Source organism: Tachysurus fulvidraco, chromosome 4 (assembly GCF_022655615.1).
Source record: "Tachysurus fulvidraco isolate hzauxx_2018 chromosome 4, HZAU_PFXX_2.0, whole genome shotgun sequence".
NCBI lineage: Eukaryota > Metazoa > Chordata > Actinopteri > Siluriformes > Bagridae > Tachysurus > Tachysurus fulvidraco.
This window is the reverse complement of record NC_062521.1, coordinates 15,752,492-15,763,708: the sequence shown is the minus strand read 5'-3', so window position 1 is coordinate 15,763,708 and position 11,217 is coordinate 15,752,492. Positions and strand designations below refer to the sequence as shown.

Here is an 11,217-nt window from a genome sequence, read left to right as displayed (position 1 = left end):
AGGTGTGGAGGGAGGCCCGATACGCTTGTGTACGCTTCTCTGCCCAGTGTCACACATGTGAACGTGGCGGTCAGTCCCCTGCCTGTGTGCATGTCTGTGGTTGTCTGCTCCATTTGGCCCAGTGCTACAGCTTGGCCCAGTGCTGCCGGTTGGTAGTGTTGGCCGCTTGCCTGTCTTTCTGGAGACTCAATGAAAGGGCCATTGTGAACTTGTGGACTAGCGTGGCATTTTGCAGCTGCCAAGCTAAGTAATTAAAAATTCCCACGTATATGTTATTCGATGCCGAAAATCCTAGAAGTGCGAGAGTTGCACATCGTAGGCGATATATATATATCAGGGGTCGAGTTAGTAGATAATATAACATAATATAATTCGTTAGAAATCAACTCTAAAAGACGTTCTGACGCTTTATTTTAGCACCGACTTCCCATCCGCTCTTATTGCATGCAGCGTATTTTATTATGAGTCATATCATCTTCTGAAGGGAAGCAAGCCACTGAGCGCTAGAGAGAGAGACGAGATTTGCCCTCCCTGGGGGCACGTACAGTAGAAACAGATCACGAGTGCGTCGTCATGCGCTTTTGTCACACAGCACTTGACTGAAATTCAAATATAACGGCAGAACGAAGGTTGATACTTTGACGCCGCTGATAGCTTTCATTCCTCTTCCTTTCATGACCATTGTGGCTTAGCTTCTCGTATTCAGCCGCGTGTATTAAAGCGCCTGCTGAAAGGCCGCCTTTCTCTCCCGACGTCCTACATCACACTCTTACGATCAGCATTTTAACAGCGTGTGAAGTTTAATAAAAGCTTATTCCACACACAAAAGATCCTGTGAGTTAATTAGTGTTGAATGTCTGCAGAACGGTCATCTCATGCTGAGATTTTGAAGCAAAAAACAAAACAAAAAAAGCAAACAAAAACAATTGAAATGATGCAAAAAGGCGACTAAAAATAGAGCAGGAAGCCGTCCCTCGAGCGAGACGAAACCTAAATGAATCATTCAGACGTGCTCGCCGCTTGTTTCACTGGCCGCTCCGCTTAATGGCATCCATTGGAGATTACTCTTGATGTAAGATGATCGCAGCATAAGCAACACTCTGCAGAGAGTCTTTACTCTTTGTCTTTATTCCATGTGGCTGGGAGATAAAACCGAGAAGAAAAACTAAAAAACAAAAAACAAAAACAAAAAAACAAACAGGCCGAATTTTTCACCTCTAGTAGCCCCTAAAAAGCAACTCACAAATAAGTGCCTGTTTTTAAATATATATATATATATATATATATATATATATATATATATATATATATATATATATAGATATATATATATATATATTTATTGTGTAATTTTTGTTGTTGCACACAGCTCTGTGATCATGTTTTGCAAGCTGAGCTCTTAGCATCAATATTATTAGGTCGGGGGGAGGAAAAAAAGGAAAACACGTATGCTCTTCCTCATTCCACTTTCCTCTGGGGTTATTTATAAAATGCAGTCAGAGCGTTAAACCTATCTCGCACTCAGACTAATTCAGTGTCATGAGAGAATGGCACGGCGAGCTTGGCTATGATCTGAGGAATATTCGCTGACAGATCAGGAACACTGCGTTAAACACTCCAGCTTGAGCAGCAGAGCTAAAAACTGATTTATTTACTCAAAGTGACACATCATGTCTGAGCGCATTCGAATTCTGTAAATAGAACGTGTACAACGTGAGCGGTGCTGGTCAGCGGAAGTGTGAAACACCTCAGCTCGGATTTGTGTGTGTGTGTGTGTGTGTGTGTGTGTGTGTGTGTGTGTGTGTGTGTGTGTGTGTGTGTGTGTGTGTGTGTTGTACCAGTTCACCCCTTTTGGCTGCACCTGCACTAATTGTATGTGTGCAGCTGTGATGAGAGTGCAGTGCTCCAGCTGGGAGTGCTTGTTGAGCTGCACACAAGCCTGGCGAGCTAAACACCCCAGTAAGTCCCTCCTTGACTCAGCTAATGAGTGTGGAGCACAGACAATACAGGCCAATCCAGCAGCCCATCTGAGCACCGGCACAGTCCAAGAACCGGGGGGGACGTCCGCCTTAGATGTCTTACCGTTTGTGTTCAGTCGGAGCGAAAGTGCAGATAATCAAGCCTCAGCAGCGTGGGCACCTTTTTCTTTCCTCCTTCCTCCCTTCTCTTCTTTTCATCATCTCTACTCAACACACTTCTATCGTCCCGCCCTGCATTTTTGCACCGCCGAAGGTGAGAAGGAGAGAGCCGCACTCTTATCTGCGTTAGAACTCTGTCTTTATAACAAGCTAAAGACTGCGCCATTAGAAAGCTGTTTAAATTGTCTAACTGAACCAATTAAAGCAGTCGTGTGAAAGCACTCATGAAATCTGGAGCAGGAGCAGTCTACTGGGGATAACTAGGAATCTTTTGCCTAAACCGTATTTCCACTAAGTCCTTAGGTTAAGTAAATCCTGTAGACACTCTCCAGGGGATGTGGAGAAAATCTGTCGAGGTTCTCCGCTGTCATAATTTTCACCCACCGAGTCTCAACGCGTGACTGAACAAGCGGATAAGATTTATTTATTAAGCCCGATTTAACTCATCACGGATATACGAAAGGGTTACATTTGTCAGGTAGATTTCTGTAATTACGATGTGTATAAGAATGTGTACAGTAAGTGCTTTTATTCATCCACATGAGTGACTCATGAAGAAAGGAGTAAGAAATACAGTCGCCGTAAACAAAGCTTTGATCCTCGGAGCAGGAGCCTATTAGAATATCAGCAGTTTCTTTTATCTAAAAGCTGACTCGAAATATTTATCTGTAATTCCAGTCGGGTGGGAATGAAGAGAGCAATACGACACATTAAGGACACGAACACCTCCGCTGACAAAACAATGTTCTTAAGATTGTATTTAAGTTGGTTTCACAGCACAGTGTAGAGACAGCAGCACGTGCACAGGGGCAACAGTAACATACTAACCCATCAGCACAATTCCCCCTTACTCACAGCGCTCAGATCTCAAATCCTACCACGGGCAGAGAAATGATTTTTTGTCATTGTCTCCTATCATAAAAATAGAAATCAAGTACAGATAGACTAAGGATTATGTTATGTTAGGTGTTGGTTTTTGCACAGGTTTTATGTTGGTTGCCCTTCATGACGCAACCCTCTCATTGAGCCTCGCACTCTATCTGTCTATCTATCTGCCTGTGTGTCTATCTATCTATCTATCTATCTATCTATCTATCTATCTATCTATCTATCTATCTATCTATCTATCTATCTGTCTGTCTGTCTGTCTGTCTGTCTGTCTGTCTGTCTGTCTCTGTCTGTCTGTCTGTCTGTCTGTCTGTCTGTCTGTCTGTCTATCAGTGTACTGATTACATGAGTTACTAAACTAATGATCTGTAGGACGTCGGCTCGAAGCTCGTCAGAGACACATTACATATACAGTATGGATTTAGAGGGAAATTGTAGGGACAGAAACATTGCTGTAACTCGCTGTTAATTTTCGTATTCATTTAGGAAGCTCTTAGCACCCGAATGTGACTAAAAATGCTGATACTGAATAGAAGTTATTTTTGCTCAGGATTTAGGCTAAATAGCTTCTGTGCCATTCAGGCAGCAATTGAAAATGCAAACAAGTTGCCATTCATGAATGTCAGATGTTTGCCTCACAGCTCCAGAGTTGGGGGTTCGGTTCCCGCTCCGTGTGTGTGTGTGTGTGTGTGTGTGTGTGTGTGTGTGTGTGTGTGTGTGTGTGTGTGTGTGTGTGTGTGTGTGTGTATGTTCTCCCTCTGCTGCAGGGGTTTCCTCCTCCAGTCCCTCCAAATGCCATGGTTGTGTTGTCATGTCTAAATTATGTGTGAGTGTGTGTGTGAGTGTGAGTGTGTGAGTGTGTGTGTGTGTGTGTGTGCGCCCCTGTCCGTTGTGTCCCCTACTTCACGTCCCATAGGATAGACTCCAGGTTCCTTGTGATGCTGTGTAGTATAATATAGTAGTAAAATGGAAGCATCTTATTATTATTCGTTTAAAAAAATTGCCGAAGGGTCAAACAGTCAGGAGTCTGACGCTCTCACGTCTAAGCCTCCTCTTTAATAATCATGCAGCCATATTGGCGAGTCGCTCATCTGGAAACTTGATGTTTCGATGCTTCGGCTTCTGCTGCAGATTATTTTTGCCGAGTCGCTCGGAGACGCTCTGTTATCTCACTCATCATCAATATAGAAGGCTGAATTGTTACACGTCGTCATAAAGAAGCACCGAGCTGATGATGTTATTGAGTTAATATTGCTTTAAAATGCTGGATCAGTCGTGTATACATACATATATATAAATATATATAAACACGGCAAGCGATTTTTGTCTTCTCTCTTGTTACCGGAACTTAACAAGCACCGAGTATAATATAATGAGTGGCATGTTGTAAGCTGTAAGATGGATGTAACTACCTGAATTTTTCATGTTGTCTTATGGCTTTTGTGGGAATGTTTGTTTGATTTGTGCCGTTATATGTTTTTAATGATAGAAACCCGTTTTGTGTATTAATCCCCCTGCTTGTTATCTGGAGACGGCCGACACGAAGCCGACAAACCGAACACTCGTTTTGTTTTTGTTTTTTTATCAGGCGAACCGATGTATTATTGAGAAGCAGATGAAAACATTACATAACACATGTCTGTCAAATCGATTTTTCGAATCTTTTCATCACTAGTTTGGAAACCAGTGCATGTCGTGACTTATACGTGAAGCTGAATTAGCGGCTCGTGCGTTCTCTCTCGTCGTGCACCCTGGTAAATTTGGTGCCGTATTTGTGTAGTTGTGGTCTTCTGCTTCCTTTAATCAGGTCCACATGGCGTTGGAAATCCGTACGGAGTTGATGCACGTTAAATGATTAGAGCGGTGTTGCTTTGCTGAGGTGTTTACACCCTGTGCTTTGTTTCTCCATTCCAGATCAGCTGGATGATTGATGAGGATATAAGAGTGGATTTGCTAAACACTAAACAAAGAAACCTACCGCGTCCTCTGGTAAGGTTCTTGATTGATGATCCTTCACTGCTCATTTCTCCTAATGACTCTCACTCCAATCACAGATTTACAGTCATGCGTGCCTCTCGCATGGCGTGATTGCTTTCTGAAACTTCCCTACTTGTGTAATTGCTGGTTAAAATCGAGGACGGCTCGGATCGTGTTGTGTAAGGTAATATTTCCCGAGCGCTGGCAAATGACAAATTCATTTAGTGTTCTTGAGTAACAGCAGAACACACTGTACAACATGAGTCATAATTAGCAGCAGGGACTCTCAAATCCTGCTGCCTCTTTGTTGCGCTTCCTCACAAAGCTAGTGTCAGTTTTTTCCGACATCATTATTAATGACAGGTGGAATTATCGAGATAAAGAGATTTCTTTGGAAAACGCCAATGTTGCATCAATGTCTAAATGGTTTTTAACCAGTCTGGAGCCTCTTTAGGAATACAGTCCCCTCCCGTTCCGTACCCTGGCGTATGAGTCGAGGCTGTACTGCCTGTACGCGGCGTCTGCATGGCATTATACTGATGAGCGTGTGACAGGACGGCCTGGCTTCTAGGAGAGAGAAGAGACCTGTAAATTATGGATACAACCTGTGATTTGTGCCAGAGAAAAGAAAGAGAGAAGCTGGGAAGAACCTCAAGTCATGCATATCAGATTATCTTCCCCCTCCCAGCCCTCTCTCTCTCTCTCTCTCTCTCTCTCTCTCTCTCTCTCTCTCTCTCTCTCTCTCTCTCTCTCTCTCTCTCTCACTTTACCAAATTTTTCTTATCATCCTCAGCGAGCAAACTCGCACACAATCTGGGCTGTGTGTCTCCAGTCACATGAGAAACAGAGGTGCTGACGAGCTGGAATGCCTGCCTTGGTATTTCCTGATGTTTCATAAGCACACACACACACACACACACACATACACGCACACAGCGCATTAGTTCATTTACAGACAGCGGCAGTAGCGACAAAACGAACAAAATAAGCAGGCTTCCATTCACTTGCTCTCGGATTAGGGTTTGCAGTTGAGTGAACTGTATTTAATCAGCAGGTATAATTCACAATGCCGTTACCGCCCGACACTCTGAGTGTACACTTTACAGTATGATCCTCTCGACTCTGCATACTCGGGGTGTAAATTGCTGATCCTGTCAAACATACAGAAGATCCCTCTCGGCCTGTAATTCTACGCGACTCGTGTCTGCGAGTACGCAAATCCGTGTCCCGCCGTACTTCCTCTACTCCAGCATAGTTTTTTTTTTCTTCTTCCCCCAACTAAAAATGACGGACCTTTCCCCTCGCTCGTACCCACCGCGACGGGTGATTGCTAAAGATTATAAACCAATTAGCCCGGTAATTATACATAGCCGACTCCTCGCAAGAGAAGAAATGATTTTGGGATAAAGCATGATTAAATTTATCCATGCTTTGTTAAGTGCTACATTCATTCCTGTAAGTCTGAGTGCAGATGCAGCGTGCAGTCGTGAAAGGTTTGAGATACTAATTAGAGGTTCTTTAGTCCTAATGAAATGGAAGCACTTGCATGCTGTGATATATCTGTTATCAGTAAAGAATTGTTGTAGTCTAACAATGTGCTCTGCTTAATGCTCATATCCACAAGCAGGGGAATTTCCAGTAGGCAGAGGGAGAGAAATGGGTTACACAAGGAGCAGGTCAGTGGTGTTTGTACCTCACTGTGTGTGTATATGTGTGTGTGGGGGTGTGTGTGTATGTGTCTATGAATAATGGAGCCATTCTTCAGCTGTCTGGGAGCTGCTGCTGTTGTACAGTGCTGGTGTGTTTGGTGGGCTTGCTCTAGGGTCTCCTTAAATAGCTTTAACCCTCAGCCGTAGGAAGCCGAGCTGCGACAGAGAGCTCCGGTCTAGACCTGAAAACACCACTAGGACACATTCACACCTGAAATAAATCCCGCTCCGTTTTTTTCAGATCGATCATGTTTTTATACACACATATATACGGGTGTGTATGCTGATGCTTTGCAATACAGTCTTCCAACATTTTAGTTCTCTAAATGTAAAGAACCTAAGCATGTGGGAGGGAAGCTTGCGCACTGTCGGTGTCGTCGTGTCTTAACGATTTAAGTAGGCCATCGATTTTGGATCGTGTTCAGGAACACGCACAAAAAAAAAATAAAAAAATAGAATCAGAAGAAATGAAATCATAGTAATCATATCCCAAGGCATTGTTGCTTTGTCGACAAACCGGCTTAAACCCAGGAAGAGGAAACGCGGGTGTAAAGTCATCGAGGTCACCCACGAGTGGCATCACCGAAGGAAACGATCTATGAAAATAAATACGATGTCATGCACAAAGCATGTTAAACTGAAATCCTCTCCCGGTTCCACTGGTTTAGGCAACGTTTCTGGTTTTCATTCCAAACACCATGAAATAATATTTGCTTAAAGACCTGAGACAAAACCTCTCTGATGACGCAGTTGATGGCTTTCTCCATTTTCACTTTCAGTGTTCAGCACATGAGCCTCAGCTTTGGCCATGTGCTCGATGGTCAGATGGATATAAATAAAGCGTAGGACTTCTCCAGGTTCACTGCTGCCCCTGAGCTCCAGCCACATCCCGGCTTGTATACTTTTTTAACCGTGCAGACAAATGGCTCTCGGGTCTGCCATTCAGAGACACTGGAGGATGTAGAGCAGAGACAAATAGCATTAGTGGGAAAAACAGATCTGAGTATGAGGCAGTCACAGGATCTGTTAGAGCACCGACATGCATGTTACCGTGGAGCAATCTGATCCGGTCCGTCTCTTTTGGGACGAATCCTAACAGTTCCTCCCGTGTTAGAGGTTTCTACTCTCTCCTGGTAGCTGTGGTTGACCTACACATCACTAGAGCACCAAAGCTCAGGGTACGTCTCTAATCACGCGCTATTCTGGTCCATGTTGTAGTCATGTGTGTGTTCAGGCTGCATATCAACAAGAAATGTACTTAAAGATGAAAAGATTCAAGTGTGGAATGTTGGAAATTTAATACACTCGACGCTTGCATTTTTGCTTACGTAGGTAAAAAGGGGGCGGGGCTACCAGGCGCTGCCACTGGACGAGTACAATTTCTAGGATGGCCGACGACACTTTATACCAGACATTACAAATGTATATTAAATTAGTGCGTGTTTCTTTTTCAGCATCTTGAAAATTTCACATATTTCGCTAAAGCCGCCATGGCGCCATCGCATTACGTGCATCATCAGATGTCATTTGACTTGCTGTTAGAAAAAAGGTTCCTTTCGAAGCGATATTGCGCTGACTAGATACCAGACCAGACGCTAGAGTGCAAAGTGCGTAGTGTAAGTGCATAGTACATCATTTCGGATGCAGCATCAGTCTCTTGCTAACTCTACACCATCCTTGCTGAAACGGCCGTGCGGCGCATTTTGCAGACGCACGACGCGCAGCTGCTGTAAATATTCGTGACTTCACAGCAGGCCGAGACACGATCCCGTCTGCCTGTGCCAAAGCTTTAACGTGTAGGCACAGGCTGCTCCGAATCAATTCACAGAGCATTAGGTCGCTTTGTTAGAGCCACGTTTTTAATGTAGGCAGGAACGTGGTGGATGAGGTTACCGAATACAGACAATCTGTAGAGATCAACTTCATAAACCTAAAAGGTTTTATCATCATGCAAGTATTTCCTGATCATGTCATCCAGCCGTGACGCTGCATTTTCTCTCCCTGCTCTTCTGCACCAGCTCTAGTGCACATTTGTAGTCAGAGTAATTGCACCAGATGTCTTTTAGGCGATACCCAGTGGGACTGTGCAAGTATGTTTTGGTTTTGTTTTATTAATTGTTTATTCATATTATTTACTATTTTGCGTTTATAAAGTTACTTATGCAGTCACTGAATTGTGGTGTGCAGTTTCTATTATTATCTTTATATCGATCCTGAAAGATCCTTCATGTTTTTAGAAACCTGTCATTTATTACGCTGCAGTTAAAAAGCTCGCAGCTTACAGACGTGCTTCAGGAGCAAAGTGACAACGCTGCGCTTCCAGTTATTCTCTGTTAATATTATGATCATTGGTAATGCTTTCTGGTCATCTTTTTAACTTGGTTTACAACCTCTGCTGTTTATTTCAGCCATCACAAGTTGCATTATTTAAACGACAAGCCGGTAGTTCGTGTTAATGCGCTACATTAACATTAATTATTTCTTCTGCTCTATAATACCATGATAGATCGCTCACTGGTCTCAAAACGATCAGCTTGTTTTTTTAAAAAAATAAAAAATAAAAGTAAACGGAGGCAAACAGGACAAAATGTTGCTGGGATTTGAGACTCGGTGCAGCTGTAAAAGAGAGCCAGATGTGCACAGGGGAACGTTCAGCGTTCACATACAGGACTACGGGAGCTCACCAGACAGCAGCGACTCTCGCGCTGACAGAAGCCGGTCAGGTCTTACGGAAGATACACACCGGGAGCACGATCGCCTTCCTGTCAATGGTTAACTTTGAGAAAGCTTTCACTGTTACATTAGACATGTTTTATAAGGAGCTCAAGGTTGAAGGTCATATCAGCGGTGGAACAGCACCAGCACAGTTCTGTTTAAAGAGACGAAAACGATGAATTCAGCTCTAATAAACTTGTATTAGGTACAAATGTGGAATTGGGAATTATTTCCTAGATTGGGCAAGTCGTGGCCTAATGGTTAGAGAGTCTGACTCGTAATCCTAAGGTTGTGGGTTCGAGTCTCGGGCAGGCCACTACTGAGGTGCCCTTGAGCAAGGCATCGAACCCCCCAACTGGCTAAATGGCTGCCCACTGCTCGGGTGTGTGTTCATGTTGTGTGTGTGTTCACTGCTGTGTGTGCACTTTGGAAGGGTCAAATGCAGAGTATGGGTCACCGTACTTAGCCGTATGTCACGTCACTTAAAAATCTAAGTGTAAATGGAAAGGATGTAACTAATAACCTTTTATACAGCTGTTTCCAGGGGTTACTCTTGGGATTTATTAGAATGTAAAGCCTTTAAACTCTCACGCTTTGTTTTTAAAGATTCAGCCAATCCTATATATATATATATACACACACACATCTAACATCCGCCTTGACTGAATGATTTCCAGATTGGAAATAAAGGCATTTCTTTATAAAGCAGCGTGACAACTGTATTATGTCACCGTCATCATTATTATCACTGTTGCTGTGATTTATATTTCCGTCGGATTTTAGCACTCATAATTTCTTTTACGTGATCGTTTGCCACTTCCAGAGGAAGACACTTATTGCCCTGTATTATATAAGAAGCACATAAATAAATGATGTTGATATAAGTGTTACGTGTGTGTGTCTGTGTGTGTGTGTGTGTGTGTGTGTTTTAGGTGTACTCCGAGCATGCTCTTATTAGCAGCCCCGTGTGTCACAGCAGTGTGAGCGGTTGTACTGTTGTAGGACCCGTGTGGGCTCGGGTTCTCACTCGATTACACACTTAATCAAATCGTCTGCTTGTTTATACACTCTGCACTCCCACGGAGAAAAAACAAAACAAAACAACAACAAAAAAAACCATCCCCTTTGTTCACCGAGGCCGTGCTGTCGGAGACTCGACCTCTCATTCGGCTCCTTCTCTCACACTGCTCGCTGAAACACTGTGTCTGTGCTGGATGCTGGGAGGATTTTCATGCTTTGAAAGCAGTGAATTATTCATCTGCAATCCCTTGCTCGGTGAAGTGCACGGTAATCACTTTAGGTGGCAGGGGAGCTGTCTTACGTTTGCTGCTTTTAGAGTGTTATTGGAGTTTGCGTTCTTTTAAATCAGTGGCAGAGTTTAGAGATACTGCATTACACTGCTTCACTCTCCATGAGTCTGGAGTTGTTTGATGAGACAGACGAGTGCACGTGCTCACGTAGGTGCTTCAGAGAAATCCTAATGCCTCCGTTATCTTTTAGAAGAATGATCCTGCAAATATAATGGCTGCACTAAGGCCAAACTACTGCTAATGTATGTACCGTGCCGATAAGCGGTCCTCAGAGAGCACGTATTGACTTCAGCAATAATGTTTGTTTCATCTCTCTAAACAGAGCAGAGAAAAAAAAGAAAACGAAAGCCACCACAGCGCTATATATTCTATTGCTTCAAGCGCCACCTGATGCAGAAACTACAGAAAGTGCGCTGGCATCCGAGCAGCTTTAAAACAAAAAACAATCGGTTTTCCTGTCAGAAGTGCCGAGCTCATCAG

At 43.5% G+C, this 11,217-nt stretch overlaps 1 protein-coding gene across 9 annotated transcripts in view; it reads left to right on the top strand.

Moving 5' to 3' along the window:
- zmiz1a (zinc finger, MIZ-type containing 1a) overlaps window positions 1–11,217 on the top strand; it is a 121,404-nt gene that overhangs the window by 40,945 nt on the left and 69,242 nt on the right. For 2 of the 9 annotated variants that reach the window (XM_047812042.1, XM_047812041.1), the window contains one exon: window positions 4,941–5,015. The exons of the other annotated variants lie outside the window; for them this stretch is intronic. The gene's annotated coding sequence lies outside the window, so the exon portion shown is untranslated. The remainder of the gene's footprint in view (window positions 1–4,940; window positions 5,016–11,217) is intronic. 9 annotated transcript variants of the gene reach the window in all.